At 38.3% G+C, this 18,845-nt stretch overlaps 1 protein-coding gene across 1 annotated transcript in view; it reads left to right on the top strand.

The window, feature by feature from the left end:
- Positions 1-237: 237 nt before the first annotated feature.
- The window catches only part of PHLDB2 (pleckstrin homology like domain family B member 2), a 218,295-nt gene continuing 199,687 nt past the window's right edge, over positions 238-18,845 (top strand). The window contains exon 1 of the mRNA XM_084873986.1: positions 238-456. The gene's annotated coding sequence lies outside the window, so the exon portion shown is untranslated. The remainder of the gene's footprint in view (positions 457-18,845) is intronic.

Raw genomic sequence — 18,845 nt, 5'->3', positions numbered from 1 at the left:
AGTGAAATAAGAGGTATTTTCTTCCTGTATATTTCACAGATCCAATTGCAAGGAAATTGCTTTTCTGGACAGTCCATAGCCAACAGACCCTCCCACCGTCCTGCTATCTATTTTTGTCACCAAGATCTCTGGTCAGGTTTGAGCAGGACTGAGCCTGGCCTTGTGTGTAATGATTGGCTAGACCAGGCAGCTGAGACCAGCACGGCCTCCCTCCTTCACATCTGTCAACATACCTGGCTGCAAGCGAGTTCCAGCCCGTGACCACTGTCTGCAGGAGCTAGAGAGATTAGGAAAGGAAACAGAGGAGAACACCTCAATTTTTGGGAAAAGTGGAAGCCCCATGAAGATGCTTCTTCTCAACATATGAACCTCTTCAGCAAGATTGGACCTATCTTGGGCGTCACTGCAAAGTCAAGAAGGAAGCTGAGAAAAGGCTAATTTAATTCCGCAGTCAAGGTAAGTGATCTGTGGCCACAGCCCCTTCTCTCAAGATCACAGAACAAGCATTTTGCCCAGCCTTGTAGCCAGAGCATCTGATGATGGTTCGCTGAGGTTGAGGTGGTAGATGTGGGGGGGTGTCCGAAGAATTCGGTCATTTGTTCAATCACATGTCCTGGAAGTGGGTTGTGGTTATCTTCCATCTTCTCTCTTCTTTGAAAATTGTTCCTCTATGAAATTGTTTTTCAAAACTTTGGAAAATTTTTTATCGTTCTTTATTTTAAAAAGCATTTTTTGTTTGTTTGTTTGTTTATTGAAATTCATCATTAGTTCTGCAAACGTGGTTTTGTTCCAGAATTTTGCTAGTATGAATTCTTTCCAATTTCAATATATACCAGAAAAGACAGTTTATACATAATTCTGAGGAACGAGCTGTTCCTGCACAGGGCTGTCAACCTCAGGTGATAGGCTCTTCCGGGAAGGTATGTGCATTTTTCTGTTCTGGAGCCTAGGGAGTTAAAATCCTGGAGCCGAATCAAGCCTGTTTGCCTAAGCTTATCACCAGGGCAGCCGGGTCAATCATTTACTGACACAGAGCTGTTTCCTGCCTTTGATGGAGGACCACTAAGGCCTTGCCTGACAGTCTCTCTATAGAACAGACACAAGGCAGCATTGATTGAAGATGCCCTTCTCTGACGCTATAGCTCCTATTCTTCTCTGGCCAGAGCACAGTTTTATCTGAAGAGCAGTAAATGCCACAGGGCCCTTCCCATCTCCACCATAAACAAACGTGAATGAGTGAGACTCTTGCACAAATCAGATACCTCCTATCACCTCAGGCATAAGAGCTGTGGCTTTGGAGCCGCTTCCTCTACCCTTGGAAGTCAATGGGAAGAACCAGACTAACTGTCGGATAAGTTACTAATTAATTTTTGAAGAAGAGAAAGATTAAGTAATCATTTAAAAAATGAACTTTCCCCTGGTCTACACTTTCTGGAAACATGTTATTTTTTAAAGGACATGGTCCACTTTTCCTTAGGTCTGCATATAACTCTTCTAGAATTGTTGTCACATTGTCACCATGTGTACTTGTCAGGTCTAAGCAGTGGTTTCTGGAGAGGCCTGGCGGTAGGGAGGCCCTATTTTTCTGAATTCTCTTTAGGGAAGGAGTTGGCCCGGGTATTAGCCGAGGTAAAGTTTAACACTATTTTTGTCAATCATTTATGAAGCTGAAGTGCATCCCCTTTGGCGAGGTTTCTGGCAGGAATTTGTATGTGGCCCATGAAGTTAACTAGAGGCAGGAAGCGAGGCCACTGTGGAGTATGGCGCGGCACAAACCCCATGCCAGATCTGGAGTGAGTCTGTGGCTAACTCCCAGGAATGTGGTGGAGAATCATGGAAAACTGGTAGATTTCTGAGAAGATACTAAGCCCTGTCTGGCCAGTCTCTAGAGAATGTTTGTAGATAAGGCAAGTGATGGAAGTGTTTTTGAAGAGGGAGAAGGGTGCCGGGGCATTCAAATGCATTGGCCAGAGTTTCCCACAATATTGTAGGCTGCCTTAGGGACAGACAGACAGACACTCAGGTCTGACCTGTTCATTCATCTGACTCAAGCCAAAATGAGGGTGGCACCTGAGAATATACCCAGTTTCTCTTCCCCTTTCATGCAAAGTGACTTTTAAGTGGGGGAAGGGGAGATTATTTTTTTAGTTTGACTTGACTACAGAGAGATTATCGTTCCTTTTACATGTTAGGAAGTTAGAAAGCAGAAGTCAATTAATTTGCCCAAGTTTGCTGGTAGAGGCTGAGGCAGGATTCTACTCAGCTCTGCCTCACTCTCACTGCTGCTTTCCCATGTGATTGCGGAGTTAAGCGCACCCAGGAGCATGCACCCGGGTGGGGGTTCTCCACGGGTCCTTGACGTGCCATACCCAGGCCAGTTGGGTACCGCTGTAACCAAAAGGCTAGCATTGAACTAGACTTACCTTCATTGAGATGAGGTAAAGGGAGGGACAGGTGGAGAACAAAAGGAAATATTCCTGGTAGTGACTGGAGTCTTCCTAAGTAATTAGGAATAGTTTTCTAAGTAAACTCAGGCAATTCTCAGTCTGCATCCCTGCCTCTTTATATTCCAGAAACTCAAATCTGAACTAAAGTGCATCTGAACTATTTCCAGGAAAAGAAATGACACTATCCCAAGCCTTATCTGGGAACTCAAGAATTTAATTGCTATGTCCTTTCACTTCAGTTAATGCTGACTCCACTAAATCCAAGGGATCTGGGCAGAACAAGGCTTCAAGTATGGGAACCATCAACGGTCTATCATATCACAGCTCACAGTACCTGAAACCCAACGAGACCCATGTCAGCTTAGAGTCCAAACGGCTTGTTGGTGCCATCTAAGAGGGAAATGAGTAATGTGCAGAAACAAGTCTTCCTCTGCCCCCACCCCCATTTCACTTTTGTTCTGATGCACCAAAAAAATCCCTGAAATTCTGGCAGAAATTTCAAAGCAGCCACAGTTCCTGAGCATTTACAACATCAAAATAAAGAAATGCCATCATGAAATGCGGTTGGCTAAACATTTTTGAACAAAGGGTTCTTTTTTTTTTTTCTTTCACTGACATGCCTCATGCATACCTAAAAGTGTGCTAGCAAAGGCATGATAAGAGGGGTTGCATCACCAAGTCCAAGAGTCCCCTTTTCTAATATTACTGACCTGGCTTAAACTTGACTCGTGTGCTATCCTTTCTGTTGACTAAAACATTAGGATAAAGAGAAAAATAATGAAGCTGAAATACAAGGACTCATAACATCATTCTACCTTTATCCAGTGCTTATTCTGACCAGGAAATGACCCGCTGCCTTTTTACCTACATTTTTAAAATTTAATTCCTAGAACAAATGTATGCAATTTGCCCAACTCATGAGCTAGTAAGAAGAGATGAAGTTTGACTTGGGGTCCGTTGGACTCCAAAGCCCATGATTTTTAGCACTCTCTTCTGGGAAAACTTACCACCCAACAGTAGCTATACTATTTGTATTCTAAATGTAAAAGAGTAAGGAGTCCTTTCTAAATTATTTGCTTAGATCCTGAAAGCATACATTTTTTCCTCCTCTGCATGTGTTCTTGATCCTGTACCAGCATAAAACTCAACACTAATATTTGCCATCCAGGAAAGGAACCACAAAACACACACACACACACAAACATGCATGCACATGCACACACACACACACACACACACACACACACTAACAATTCCCCACAAGTCAGTATTTGATCCCTTCTGAAGCTCTGAGGGAATATTGTTCTTATCTTCTGGTTTGTAAACATTGTTTTGTTTATTTGATTTTAATGCAACATAGAAAGGTAGTTACCTTATATATTACTAGAGGCCCGATGCACAAAATTCGTGCAAGAGTAGGCCTTCCTTCCCCTGGCTGCCGGCACCAGCTATCCTCTGGCACCCAGGACCCAGGCTTCCCTCGCAGCCTCAGCTTCATCGGGAAGGTCATCTAGTCTAATTAGCATATTACGCTCTTATTACTATAAATACCAGGATTTTTTTAAACTTTATTTTTGCTGTCAAATGTCTATCTTTGAGAAGGCTGACTATGCCAAAATGTTCCCATATGGTTTTATTTAATCTTTATAACAGCCCTGTAAGGAGGTGTCATTTTCAGGTGATAGATTTTCAGAACTTGAGACTTGCTAAAGGTGAGTGCCCTTCTCAACATCACTCAGCTAACAAGTCCCATATCTCAGGACTCCAAGTTATTTGCTCTTTTTTCTAACACATAAGAAGGTCTCTGGATTCTAAGCCTGGCAAATGGTGGGAATGGGCACAAAGCAATTTTCAGAAATTAAAAATGCCAAATGTCTACACAGTCTGTTCTCGGACTACAAAGACCTACTGAAATATGAATTGCTTTGCTTCTGTATTATATCAAGTCATTGTGGGAAATGGTTTTACTCTATTTTCATTAAGTAATGAAAATAAAGACTCAAAGTTTTACTTAATAAAATCTGCTTAAAAGGCAAAAACTTTCAAACCCAAGAGTCCAGGAGCTAAGTAAGATATCAAAGGAATTCTTGCTAGGAGAAATGTGAGAAATCACTGTCCTTTAATATGTTGCATGCCTATGGGACAAGATACATGGGGCAGAGAAAAGAGACCCATTGAGGCTCTTGATAGATACAAACCCTCTATTGGTTAACTCTATAACCAGACAGATGTCTTGTGGATCAAGCAGTTACCAAGTGGTAGAGAACCTAAGGAAGTCCTCCTACAGGTTGGGACTCCATCATGGGTATCCTATTTCTACAGGTGCAATCCCTATAGAAACCGACTGAACTGACAGGAGGAATTCCTATGCCCTATGAATCCCATTTCTGTCCTACAGACAGTGCTCTGAGTAGTAACGGAGCTCTGTATCAGCTGTGCATCTAGAGTGCCTAAATCTTTTCTTATTCCCAATGCTTCCCTGGGAACCACTCCTGGCTGCCTGGATCTCCAACCCGCCTGACATTCTTGTTGCCTGCATCCTTATTTTAGGGTGCACCCATTTCTGTGACCTCAGAGGCTCTAAGAATCTTGGTACAGGAGAACCATAAGCATTGGGCAATGAGCAAACAGAGAGAAAGAAACTGTGCCCCTGCCCCACACCAAGTTGAAAATTATTTCCCTTCTCTCTACAGTTCCAAGGTCAAGCTTCCCTTGGGAGCAGTTAAGGAACTGAAGGTCACAAAAAGCTGGCAATTCACTGTGCTTTGGAGGGGTTCCCAAAAGCAAAATGAAAATGAGACTGCTTTTACATAAGACCTCTGAATTTGGAGGGTGGGGTTAAAACAGTCTGAATTTGTAGTTTCACTGTGGGCTTAGGTAACCTCCATAAAACTTAGTAATTTTTTTTTTTTTTTTTGTAAAATCACCACACTATCAAAAATACTTCCTACAGAGAATTCTGGGCAACTCTTTTTTTGTCATTGTTGCACTGAGGTTTCAAGGTTCATTTTTTCAAGAGAAGCCTTGTATAATGCATCTAGCTCTCAGTAAATATTCATTGGTGTTATTAATTAGCATTTGACTATAAATTTAGTAGAGAAAGTGATTTTAAAAATTGCCAGGGATGACTGAAAGAACTAGAAGCCTTAACCTGTGACACAGAAGGAATGATGCATGAGGGTTACTTGTTCTGCCATCAGTAACAGAATGGCACAGCACATGGGCCATCCCAGTCATGTTTGATTCTGCTACCACTGCATGTTAACCATGTAACACTGAGCGAGTTGCTTCTGCTTTCTTGGCCTTAATTTTCTCTTTTTAAAAATAATTAGAGTTGAGGTGGCTTCATTATTTTTAAGTTCTACTCTGGTTTTACAGTAATATCCTATTTTCCACAAAACAAAAACAAAAACAAAACTAGAAAAGTTAAGATCAGAATTTCTTTTAAAAATTAAACACAGAAATAGTTTTTATCTCTGGAGCCATCATCCCTATTGCGTAGGTAAATAACCTTGGGGGAACAGAAAGCTGCTAAGGCAATCTCAGGAATATAACCTTGGATGGTGATAAACTAGAAATGCCGGGCATCAATCTTTTTTAGGGAAGGAGCCCACTCAGCTGGGAAAATGCAGGGACCTGCCTCCCAGATTTCTCTCCAGCTGCAGTCCTGGCACTGACACTCAGCCTTACCACACCTGCCTGTCACTAATTCAAGCTCCAGTGAGCAGGCAGTCATGACTATTACCCTCCCTTACAAATAAACAGAGCCCTTAGAGGTGACGTGACTTGCCCAAGGTTACAGAAGCACGGCAGTGAGTCAGAGGGAACAGTGTGTGTTTAGAGGGGTGAGGGTGGGTGGGAGGGCTAAGTGACATAAGCAAAGGGTGGAGGGATTAGGGACAGATCCGCACTTGCTCTGAAGTTCACACAACAGTGGTCAAGGACTGTGAAAGAGCTTGAAGTGTGTTTCAGATCCTGTGAGCATCCCTGTCCTCCCGCTCTTCCCTAAGCCCCCTCAGCTGCCCCACCCAGGGTTACTCACCCAGGTTGTGGCTAATTGGGTGCCTGTTCTCATGTCCTTTCTTGTAAGCTTCATGAAAGCTACTTGTAATGAAGAGAAGGTTTAAGGAGGAAGGAGAATGCATCAAGGATCTTCCCTGAGGCCCTGAACTGAAAGGGCAGCTGTTTCTGATTTCCCTGACTGCCCTCTTTAGGCTGCTGAAATAAGTGGACATCAGGATGACTGACAGAATTATGAAGTTCCATTCCAAGTTCCATACACACACACACACACACACACACACACACACACACACACACGCCTCTGGAGTTATTTTATTCCTCTCTGCTCTACTTATCCCATAGAAAAGGGAAGAACAATGCTCGATCACTGTGTATGAAAGAAAGCACCCAGAGCAATACTGTTCAAAGGAACCTGCTAGCTGCACCAAGCATTAAGGTGTGACTAAAAGTTCTAGTTAGAAGTGTAGCACTATGCCCAAGCTGTTTTACTTTATCACCCAGTCCCATGCCAAGGGAGCTCTAAGGCTCTGAAGAATGACTCTCACAAGTCCCTGCAACGACTCTCTAATCCAACAAGAAAGATACTGAATGAAATTGCATAAAAATGATCTTATGTCTCAGTAGCATTCCAACACTGCATCACCTTGCTGACCACTTTTGTCCCTTTTGAAAGATGAGAGAAAGACAATTATTAATTTTGTCACCAAGAGGTATCTGGTCATTTTCTGGGGGACAGGGGAATGCCATGCATTCTTTAAGAAGAGACTGGTGCCCTGGCCCGTTTGGCTCAGTGGATAGAGTGTCAGCCCATAGACTGACAGGCCCCGTGTTCTTTTCTGGTCAAGGGCAGGAGCTTTGGTTGCAGGCTCTATCCCTGACCCTGGTCTGGAAAGGCAATCAATTGATGAGTCTCACATCGATGTTTCTCTCTCTGCCTTCCCATCTCCCTTTCACTCTCTCTAAAAACTAAAAGAAAAATATCTTCAGGTGAGGATTAACAACAAAAGAAGCTGTTTTCCTGGCAGGGTCCTTAAGTGACTTTCCGTTGTACTAAACAAAAATATTGCACTTCTCAGTTTTGATTTTATTCCTAATATCTAAAGGACGTATTAGGTAATCTCTTGGAGAGGGATGGACAACACAATAAATAATGCTAGTTGATTCTATCCACAACTATATTGGCTGCACTCACTTTCTAGAAGCCACAAAACAAACAACCAGCAAAAGTCACTCGTGGGTTGCCCATTGTATATATTCAGTTAAGGTGTGATAGAATGAGGATAGGCTAATGTTTCAACCATGTAATGCCTCTCAATGAGACCAGAGAACCAAAATGACCCATGATTCCAATAATCATTATCAATGTCAAACTTAAATACAGATCTCAATGTCTGTTTGTTTTTTTGTTGTTTTTAAAAGGTAAGGTTCTGATATGACACAATCTCATACATACTCTAATGCTAATGACCGAATGACTAAGCACCAGTTGATTCCTTCACATCTTCTTCTATGGGTTCAGTGAGCACACTGTTGTTTCTTGGGTTAAACTGAATTTCTAATATTAGAATGGATTCTTCAGCTTGCCAGTTTTCTAGCAGGAAAGAGAGCATCTTAGGGCATGAGGCAAAACTGAACTCAGTTTTTCTACTTTCATAAAGCTATCTGGATACATATACAACTTCCCACGGTATTCCCTCTGCCAATTAATAGCAAATGGAGTTGGAGCCCATAAGTATCCATCTGTGCCTGAATACTGCCAGGCAGTAAAGATAAAGAGAGGTATATCAGTCCAGGCTTTTCGGAAGATGCAGGACTGTCCCTGATAAACCCACTTTTTGATGCCCACTAAGGCAAAGGCAGCATTTTGAACAGAGGAGTTTTTATGCCATAAATCTTCAGGATTTGGGGCAAGTGCTTTACTGTAATTGCAGCAGAACTAAAATAATTTACAAGCTCTGTGTAGTGTGTGTGTGTGTGTGTGTGTGTGTGTGTGTGTGTGTGTACAATTCATGGAGATCATTTTTATATGAGAAAGGCATTAGATTAATTTTGTTTAAAAAGTCTTTTGTCTGGATTATTTCTAGGTGTTAGTTACACAAAATCTAGACACTTGCTTAATTTCTGGAATTAATTTAGCAAATATCTCTCCAAATCACAGACCTTAAATATTTCCATTGATAGTATATTCCTTTCTCTAAAATTGCTACAGCACATTTTGATGATTTTTAGAAAAGGCAAGCTACAAGAACCTTTGGAATGGAAAAAATTCTTTTGATATGTCTAAATAAATCTCGGGGTTAGTTCATGATACTTTATTACAGCTGTCTTCAAGTAACTCTTGGCATGCTAAACTTAACATCCCATTGCCATCTTATTTTATATAATCTTATATGTAAGGTTAACCAAAGAAATTCGAGTAAACTGATAAATGGATACAGAGGCCTGACATTATTTGGTTACAATGTGAGGTTAGCCACTCTCCAAACTGACTTTTTTCACCTATTCTATAGACACCCATTCTGACCATATATGGTTATGTTTAATCTTTGGCTGTTCTCCTAAGGGGATTATCTGAGAGTCACCATTTTCCTCTTTGAGCCACTATTTGATATGCCTCCAACTGGGACACTATTATTTTTCACATGCACTTATATCAAAAGCTATCAATTCCCACTTGCTTCAAGCCAAGATCATAACAGCATATTGGAATGAAATATTTTTCATTGTTCTAACAGAGAGCAATAAAAAGACATTTATAGAGTGCCTCACATATGCTTGACATTGTGCTAAGTGCTACAAAGATGAGTAACTCACAGTTCTGCCCAGAGGAAGACCAACATCTCTAAGAGCAGATGGACCAGTAAAGGCGCCAAGGCAGCACCGTGTGAGGCTGTAAGGGCAGCGGCGACTGACACACACAGAAAAGTTTCAGATGGATGTTCAGGAAGATTTTCAGAGAAGTAGAGATCCAAGTGGTGTTTTTTAAAATAGGGAATTAGAATTTGCATCCTTCCTTTTTTAAGAATTCAGACTTTGAAGAGAAAGCTGCTTCCTTTTAAGAATATGTCTGAATATCCTAAGGAGGTGAAAGTACCGGAGACAGTAATGGTAGGCATGGCTGAGAATGATTTGATTGCCTGGAAAAGGCAAGTAACGGGGGGGGAGGGGGGGGCAAAGATATAGATAGATAGATGATAGATAGATAAATAGATAGATAAATAGATAGATAGATGATAGATGATATAGATAGATATAGATATAGATATAGATATAGATATTGATTTTTTTACATAGAGGAAGGGAGAGGAATAGAGAGTTAGAAACAGCCTTGAGAGAGAAACATCAATCAGCTTCCTCCTGCACACCTCTTACTGGGCATGTGCCCACAATCAAGGCCGATTCTCTATCCACTGAGCCAAACTGGTTAGGGCCAAAGAAGTCCTTCTAATTAAAAGGTAGAAATAGCTTCCCTGGTGTGGCTCTGGTTGAGCATCAGCCTATGAAAGGAGTCATTGGTTCAATTCCCAGTCACAGCACATGCCCAGGTTGCAGGCTCAATAACCAGTGTGTGTGTGGAGGCAGGGAGGGGGAGAGGGAGGTGCAGTAGGCAACCAATTGATGATTCTTTTTCATTGGTGTTTCTATCTCTTTCTTCTTTATTCCTCTCAATAAGAAATATACATATATATATATATATATATATATATATATATATATATATATATATATATTTTTTTTTTAATTTAAAGGTAGGACAGAAAGAACCAGAACTTTACCCCAAATCAGAATCTGTGTCTAAGTTTAGAGCCATTCTCTGCAGCCCAGGCTTTACGTGCTCTTCCAAACCCTGCTGAATTTTGCCTGGTGGACAGTCTTGTTATAAATCTGATGGCTGCTCAGTTATGGGTTACATTTATTCAGGGAACCACTTTAAACAGAAATAAAGAACAAAAAAGAAAATGCTAAAGAAAAGACAGTAAGGTGTTCTGGGACCACTGAGGAAATTCAGGGTTAAAGATTAGAGCTGACCTCCCTAGCACTCATCCCGACAGCTTCCATTAGCATCCAAATTCAACTTTGTATTTAATGCCACACATTTCAAGTGGGCTACTAGCCAGAAGGACAAGTTGAATAGCTTTTGACCTAGTGTGGTTGGAAATCCTCCTTAACTTGGCTTAGGTAAATGTTTATTGTGTAAGTGAAACTGTCACCATCTTAAACAATTCCCATTTCCTGAAGTTAGGCCAAAATATTGTTGCATTCATAATGGGCCAAGTTTCATATTGGGTTGATTTTTTCATTCACTGAAAGAAAAATTATATGTGAAAGTGAGCTGAATAGATTTGACTATATCAATACTTAAAACTTCATTTATAAATATTATAATATAAGCAAAGGTAAAAATAGAAATAATGACTTGGGAAAGTATATTTTCAACATGAATAACACACACAATATTATTAGCCCTGCAGAGAATTTACAAATTCATACTAGTGAAAGGCACTACCCCAGGAGAGAGCTGGGCAGAAAATGAGCTGAAAATTCAGAACAGAAGAATATTAAATTACCTATAACCAAATGAAGAGCTGACTAACCACAATGAAAATAAATGCAGATTTAAACTGTGAGCTAGCACTTCATTTTTTTTTTCAATTGTTTTATATTCAATATTATTTTGTATTAGTTTCAGGTGTACAGCATAGTGGTTAGACAATCATAACTTTAAAAAGTGTTCCCCCAATTTTCCAGTGCCTACTTGACCCTGTATATAGTTATTACAATGTTATTGACTATAGTCCTTATGTTGCACTCTACATCACTATTCTAACTACCAGTTTGTACTTAATCTCTTCATCTTTTTCATCCAGGTCCTCAGCCCCTTCACCCTCCACCTCTCTGGCAACTATCAGTCTTATCTCTGTACCTATTACTTTGCTTCTATTTTGTTTGTTTTGTTCTTTAGATTCCATGGATTCATACAGTATTTGTCTTTCTCTGTCAGACTTATTTCACTTCATATAATATCCTCTAGGTCCTTCCATGCTATCATAAAAGCTAAGAATTTATTATTTTATATATATATATATATATATATATATATATATATATATATATATATATGTGTGTGTGTGTGTGTGTGTGTGTGTGTGTGTGTGTAATATTATATTATATATTTACCACCTCTTTATCCACTTATATATTGATGGGCACTTGGGTTGCTTCCATTTCATGGCTGTTGTAAATAATGATGCAATGAATGAATGTAGGGGTGCATATATTCTTTTGAAATAGTGTTTTGGGTTTCTTCAAATGTAGATCCAAAAGTGGAATCCTGAGGAATAAGGCGGTTCCATTTAAAAATGTTTGAGAAACCTCCGTAGAGTTTTCCATACTGTCTGCACAGCCTGCATTCCCACCAACAGTGCATGAGGATTCCCTTTTCTCCACACCCTTGCCAACACTTGTAGTTTGTTTATTTATTGACAATAGTCATTTTTACTAGTATGAGGTAATATCTCATTGTGGTTTCAATGTGCATTTCTCTAATGATTAGTGATGTTCAGCATCTTTTCATGTCAATTGGCCACCTGAATATTCTCTTTAGAGAAGTGTCTGTTCCTGTCCTCTGCACATTTTCAATTGGATTATTGGTTGTTTTTTTTTGGTGCTGAGTTGTATGAGTTACTTACAAATTTTGAATATTAACCCCTTATCAGATGTATCATTGACTAATATGTTCTCCCATTCAATAAGTTGCCTTTTTGTTTTATTGATGGTTGCCTTTACTTATGTGCAAAAAATAAGTTAGCATGCTATAGTCTCATTTGTTTATTTTATTTTGGTTTCCTTTGCCCAAAAAGTTATATCAGAAAAAAATATTGCTAAGTTAAATGCCAGAAAGTTTACTGCCTATGTTTCCTTCTAGGAGTTTTATGATTATAAGTTTTACATTAAGTCTTTAATCCATTTTCAGTTTATTCTAGTATATTGTGAAAAAAGATGGTCTAGTTTTATTTTTTATATCTATCTGTCCAATTTCCCCAACACCATATATTGAGGAGACTGTCTTTACCAGTGTATGTGCTTGCCTATTTGTCATATATTAATTGACCATGTAGGCATGGGCTTATTTCTGGATTCTCTATTCTGTTCTATTTATCTATGTGTCTGTTTTTATCCCAATTCCATGCTGTTTTGATTACCATAGCCCAGTAATATAGTTTGATATCAGGTAGTGTGATTCCTCCAACTGCTCTTTTTTCTCAAGATTTTGTGGCTATTTGGCTTTTGGGGGGCGTTTGTGGTTCAATATACATTTTAGAATTATTTGTTCTAGTTCTGTGAAAAATGCCATTGGTATTTTGATAGAATTACACTCAATCTATAGATTGCTCTGATGTTTTAATGATGTTAAGTTTTCCTATTTATGAGCACATATATGCTTCTATTTATTTGTATATTTCTCATATCTTCCTTCGGTTTCCCATAATTCTTCTAGCACAAGTATTTTACCTCCTTGGTTAAATTTATTTCTGGTGATTTCATTTTTTGAGGCAATTGTAAATTGGATTGTTCGCTGAGTTTCCTTTTCTGATAGTTCATTATTGGTATAAAAAAAATGCAACTTATTTCTGACTATTACTTTTGTATCTTGCTACTTTACTGAATTCCTTTATCAATTCTAGTAGAGTTTGGTAGAACCATTAAGGTTCTCTATCTACAGACAGTATCATGTCATCTGAAAATAATGAAAGTTTTACTTCTTCCTTTCCAATTTAAATGCCTTTTATTTTTTCTTCTTGTCTGATTGGTGTGGCTAGAAATTCCAGTACAATGTTGAATAAAAGTGGTAAAAGTGAACAACCCTGTCTTGTCCCTGATCTTAAGGTAAATACTTTTAATTTTTCACCACTGGGCATGTTAGCTGTGAGTTTGTCATATATGGCCTTTGTTATGTTGAAGTATGTTCCCTCTACTCCCACTTTTGAGAATTTTTATAGTAAATGGGTGCTATAATAGATTTTGTCAACTGCTTTTTCTGCATTGATGATATCATATGATTTTTATCCTTCATTTGGTTTATGTGGTGTAATATGTTAATTGATCTTCGGTTATTGTACCAATTTTGCATTCTAGGAATAATTTTTATTTGATCATGGTGTATGGTCTTTTCAATGTTTTTCTGAATTCTATTTCTAATATCTTGTTGAAAACTTTTGCATGTATGTTTCTATTAAATATTGGCCCATAATTTTCTTTCTTTGTAGTGACTTTATCTGGTTTTGGAATTAGGATAAGGCTGGCCTTGTAAAATGAGCTTGAGAGCTTGGGAGTCTTCCCTCCTCTTGAAATTTTTTTTTTGAATAATTTGAGATGAGTAGTTATTATTTCTTTGAATGTTTAGTAAAACCTGTGAAGTTATACAGTGTAGGGCTTTGTTTGTTGAATTTTTTTTTGTGTGTTTTTTTTTTTTTTCGTTGTTTCTAATTATCCTGTTCAGATTTTCTGTTTCATCTTAATTCAGAAACAAAGGTTCTGTGTTTCTATTATAGAAATGTATCCATGTTTCTATATTGTCCAGTTTGTTGGCATATAGTTTTATAATATATTCTTATAATCCTTTGTATTTCTGTGGTAAATTGTTACTTCTCCTTTTTCATTTCTGATTTTATTCATTTGGGTCTTTTCTCTTATTTTCTTGATGAATCTGGTTAAAGGTTTGTCAATCTTCTTTATCTTTTCAAAGAACCAGCTCTTGGTTTCATTGATTTGGGTATTATTTTAGATTCTATTTCATTTTCTTACTCTGTTCTTTATTATTCTTTCCTTCTACTCACTTTGGGCTTTGTCTGTTGTTCTTATTTTAACTTCTTTAGGTGCAAGGTTAAATTGTTTATTTGAGGAGTTTTCTTGTTTCTTTTTTTTTTTAATTTATCTTTTTTGTTGAAAGTATTACAGATGTTCCATTACTCCATCCCTATCCCATTAACCCCCCTCCTCCCCAGGCCTTCATTACCATCTGTCTGTGGGTCATGCATATATGCATATACATTCTTTGGTTAATCTCTTCCTTCTTCCTTCCCCCCCCCCCCCCCTTTTTCCCCACCGCTCCCCACTGAGAATCTTCAGTATGTTGCTTGCTTCCATGTCTCCGGATCTATTTATTTTGTTCATCAGATTCCACATATAAGTGAAGTAGTGTGGTTATTTCACTTAACATAATACTTTCCAGGTCCCTCCATGTTATCTCAAAGGGTAAGAGGCCCTACTTTTGTTTATTTGAAAAGTTTCTTTTTTCTTGAGGTAGGCTTGTATGAATTTTTCTGTTAGGACTGTTTTCTCTGTGTTCCATAGATTTGGGGTTGTCGAGTTCCATGAAAATGTTCCATGTGTAAATAGAATATTCTGCTGCTTTGGGGTGAAGTGCTCTGAAGATAGCAATTAAATCCATCTGGTCCAGAGTGTCATTTAAAGCTGCCATTTCCTTGTTGATTTTCTATCCAGAAGATCTATATTTTGATGTTAATGGGTTGTTAAAGTCTCCTAATATCACTGTCAATCTCTTCCTTTATATCCATCAATATTTGCTTTATATATGTAGGTGCTCCCATACTAGATGCATAACAATTTACAAGGTTTATATTCTCTTGTTGGATTGATGTCTTTATCATCTAATGTCCTTTTTTGTCTCTTTTTACAGTCTTCGTTTTAAAGTCTCTTTTATCTGATATGTTTCTAAACCATTTATTTTTCATTTCTATTATCATAAAATATTTTTTTCATCCTTTTGTCTCCGTGTGTCTTTTGTTCTAAAGTACGTCTTTTTTAGACAACAACATATGGGTCTTGTTTCCTTACCCATTCAACTACCTTATATCTTCTGATTAGAGAATTTAATCAATTTACATCTAAAGTGATTATTGATTGGTACATATTTATTGCCATTTTATTATACATGTTTATATTCCACTTTTTAAATTTCTTCTTCTTAACGAAGTTTAACATTTCTTATAATATTGATTGCATGATAATGAACTGCTATAGCTTTTTCTTGTTCAGGAAGCTCTTTATTTCTCCTTCAATTTTAAATGATAGCCTTTCTGGGTAGAGTAGTCTTGGTTGTAGATCCTAGATTTTTATCACTTTGAATATTTCATGCCAATCTCTTCTGGCCTGAAATGTAACTGTTGAGAAATAAGCTTTAAGGGAGTTCCCTTGTAGTTAACTGTCTCTCTCTTGCTGCTTTTAAAAATTTCTCTTTGTCTTTAACGTTTGTCATTTTAATTATGATGTGTCTTGGTGTGGGCCTCGTTAGGTTCATCTTGTTTGGGACTCTGTACTTTCTGGACTTGCGTATCTTCTTCCTTCACCAGATTAAGGAAGTTTTCAGTCATTATTCCTTCAAGTATGTTCTCAATTCCTTGCTCTTTCTCTTATCCTTCTGATACTTGAATGAAACTGATGTTATTGTGCTTGACATTTTCCCAGAGATCCCTTAAACTATTCTCATTCTTATAAATTCTTTTTTGCTTTTTGCTGCTTTAATTGGGTGTTTTCTCCTACCTTGTATTCCAAATGACTCATTCTGTCCTCTATTTCATCTAACCTGCTCATGTTCCTTCTGGTGTATTCTTTATTTCAGATGCAGTATTTTCATCTCTGATTAGTTTTTTTTTTTTTTTTTCTGGGTTCTATGTCCTTTTTTATGCTGTTTAAATTCTCAATAAGTTTTTGAGCACCCTATTAACTATTATTTTGAATTCTATATCTTGTAGAATGCTTGCCTCCATTTCATTTAGGTTTTTTGTTGTTGTTGTTGTTGTTTTTGTTTTTTGTTTCCCCCCCCCCCCTTCCCTGGGGATTTCTCCTATTCTTTCATTTGGAACATGTTTCATTGTCTCCCATGTTAGCCTGTCTCTGTTTTTATTTTTGTGTATTAAGTAGATCTGTTTTGTCTCCCAATTAGTTAGGAATTCAATCTTCCATGGGTGAGATGTTGACATCAGAGTGGCTAACTGTGAGAATTGACCTCAATTATAGTGAATATGTTGCTATGTGAGGACTGATCCCATGAATTGGAATTTTCTTCAGCAATAATTGTTGCTTTCCAGGTTCTCCATTTAGATGTGCTGCTTGTGGAGCTAATTAAGTCATGCTCTGATGTGGTCTGAAGCCAGTTACTGGGTGTGTTGGTTTTGGGGCCTCTTGGGTGGAACGTTGGTGCAGGTCAATGTCAGACTCTGCCTGTGATTGGCTCTAGGCTACATTTTAGGAGCTACAAAGCAATCTACAGCTGGTGGCAGCCTCTGCTGGGTCTGGGTCCACGTGAGAGGGGCCAAGCTGTGTACCAAGGCTGATTTTCACCAGTACTAAGCCTGAAACAGGTCAGCAAAAGGCCAAAGGCACCCAAAGATCGGATCCTTCTGGCTGGATGCCTGTTAGTCTCAACCACTAACAAAGGCTCTCGTTGTATGTGAGTTGCTTGAATGAGGTTCGAAGTCATCAGACAGGGGCTTGTGTTCACCAGGTTGGTACAGATTCAAACTCAGTGCCAGTGCTGCATCTGTAGCCACTCAGCAAAAGTCCCAGGGTACACCAAGGCCAGACATCAGTTTACATAATCAATGATATGTAAATAAGGTTTGTTTATGGCAGCAAAATTTAAAAACAGTCTAAGTGTTCATAAGCAAAGGATTGGATGAACACATACGCACAAACAAGGATACTATGAAGTTATGATATCAATCTAGCAGCAGTGGTTCAGAGCTTAAACTCTGTCACCAATATGTGTTTAAATTTTAGCTTTATGTGAGTAGCTACATGATTTGGGATAAATCATTTAACCCCTGTAAGCCTCAGTTATCTTATCTTTAAAAATGGAATAATACTATATCTGACTTAAGATCAAGGTTAATTAGATAAGAGTATGAAAGTAAAGCTCTAAGCATACAACCTGACACAAAAGGAGAATAACTAAACAGTTGGGACCTACCCTCTTGATTTAATACTGTCAGCTTCTATACAAAATGGCAAACTAGACCCAAGATTTTGCCTCTTGATTTTCTAAGACCTTATTGAGATGAAAGTATTATTTTAAAAAGAATAAACTTATAACAGAAAATAGGACACTATAAAAAAAAATTCTATCCGAAACCAGTTTGGCTCAGTGGATAGAACATTGGCCTGTGGATTAAAGGTCCCAGATTCGATTCCGGGCAAGGGCATGTATGTACATTGGTTGCGGGAACATCCAAGGAGGGTGTGCAGGAGGCAGCTGGTCGATGTTTCTCTCTCATTGATATTTCTAACTCTCTATCTTTCTCTCTTCCTCTCTGTGAAAAATCAATAATATATATATATATTTAATTCTAAATAAGAATGTTCCCTAAGTGGTTAAAATTATTATAGTTATAAAACAGAATAGAAAGTAATGTGTAAGAACCTTTGCAAAACTTAGAGCAAAATGGCATTGGTGCAAATGTAATTGTAGAAGACAATTAAATGTAGTAATAAAAATGAGAATAGCCAACGTATACCAGAAAGTACTTCAATATGTGCTAGGTGCTGATTTACATACTTTACATTTTATTTCAATCAGTCTTACCAGCAAACTTATGAGATAACTAGTAACATTTTTTTCTTCTTTACAGTTGGAGAGGTTAAGGCTTTAAGACATTTTCCTGAGGCCACATGGCCAGTAGATGGTAGATTTGGGGTACGTACACATCCCGTGTAGCTCTGTGCATCTCTACTACACTGAACAGACAAAAAAGTAGGAACTGCATTTTCCAGAGTGCCCTCCTGCATGGTTTCAGGTTAGAGCCTGGATATCTGATTTAGAAGGTAGCAGAGAAGAGGTCATTATTCTCCAGAATAATGGGGACCATTTCAGACAAAGGCATGGGCAGACGTGCATGCGAGGTCTGAAGCAGCTTCAAGGTGCATGTCTAGAAATCATACCATTCTAGGATTAGGGTTAGGGTTAGAGTTAGGGTTAGGGTTAGGGTTAGGGTTAGGGTTAGGGTTAGGGTTAGGGTTAAGGTTAGGCAGACTAAACTAGTCAGTAACATTCAAGAAACCTCCCAAGGCTTATTCTGTGTATGAAAACACTTCCTACTGAGAACACACAGAAATGCCTATATTTTACTGACCAACCTCAGACTGATATAGGCTCTAAACATTGAAACCCAATTCAGGAAGTCCCATATCTGTCTCAGGAACAACACAGCAAATTGAAGGCAAGAAGTTATCAAAAAGAATCTTAGCATTCAAAAGTCACAATATTTAGATTAAAATGGCGCATGTCCAGCCAATTAAATTCAAAAGAAAAACAACTAGGTAATCTTATAAAATTTACAATGCCTAAGATTAAAA

The sequence above is a fragment of the Pipistrellus hanaki genome (genome assembly GCF_964339955.1).
Source record: "Pipistrellus hanaki genome assembly, chromosome: 2".
Lineage (NCBI taxonomy): Eukaryota > Metazoa > Chordata > Mammalia > Chiroptera > Vespertilionidae > Pipistrellus > Pipistrellus hanaki.
The sequence above is the reverse complement of the archived record's forward strand: the minus strand, read 5'-3'. Positions and strand labels throughout refer to the sequence as shown.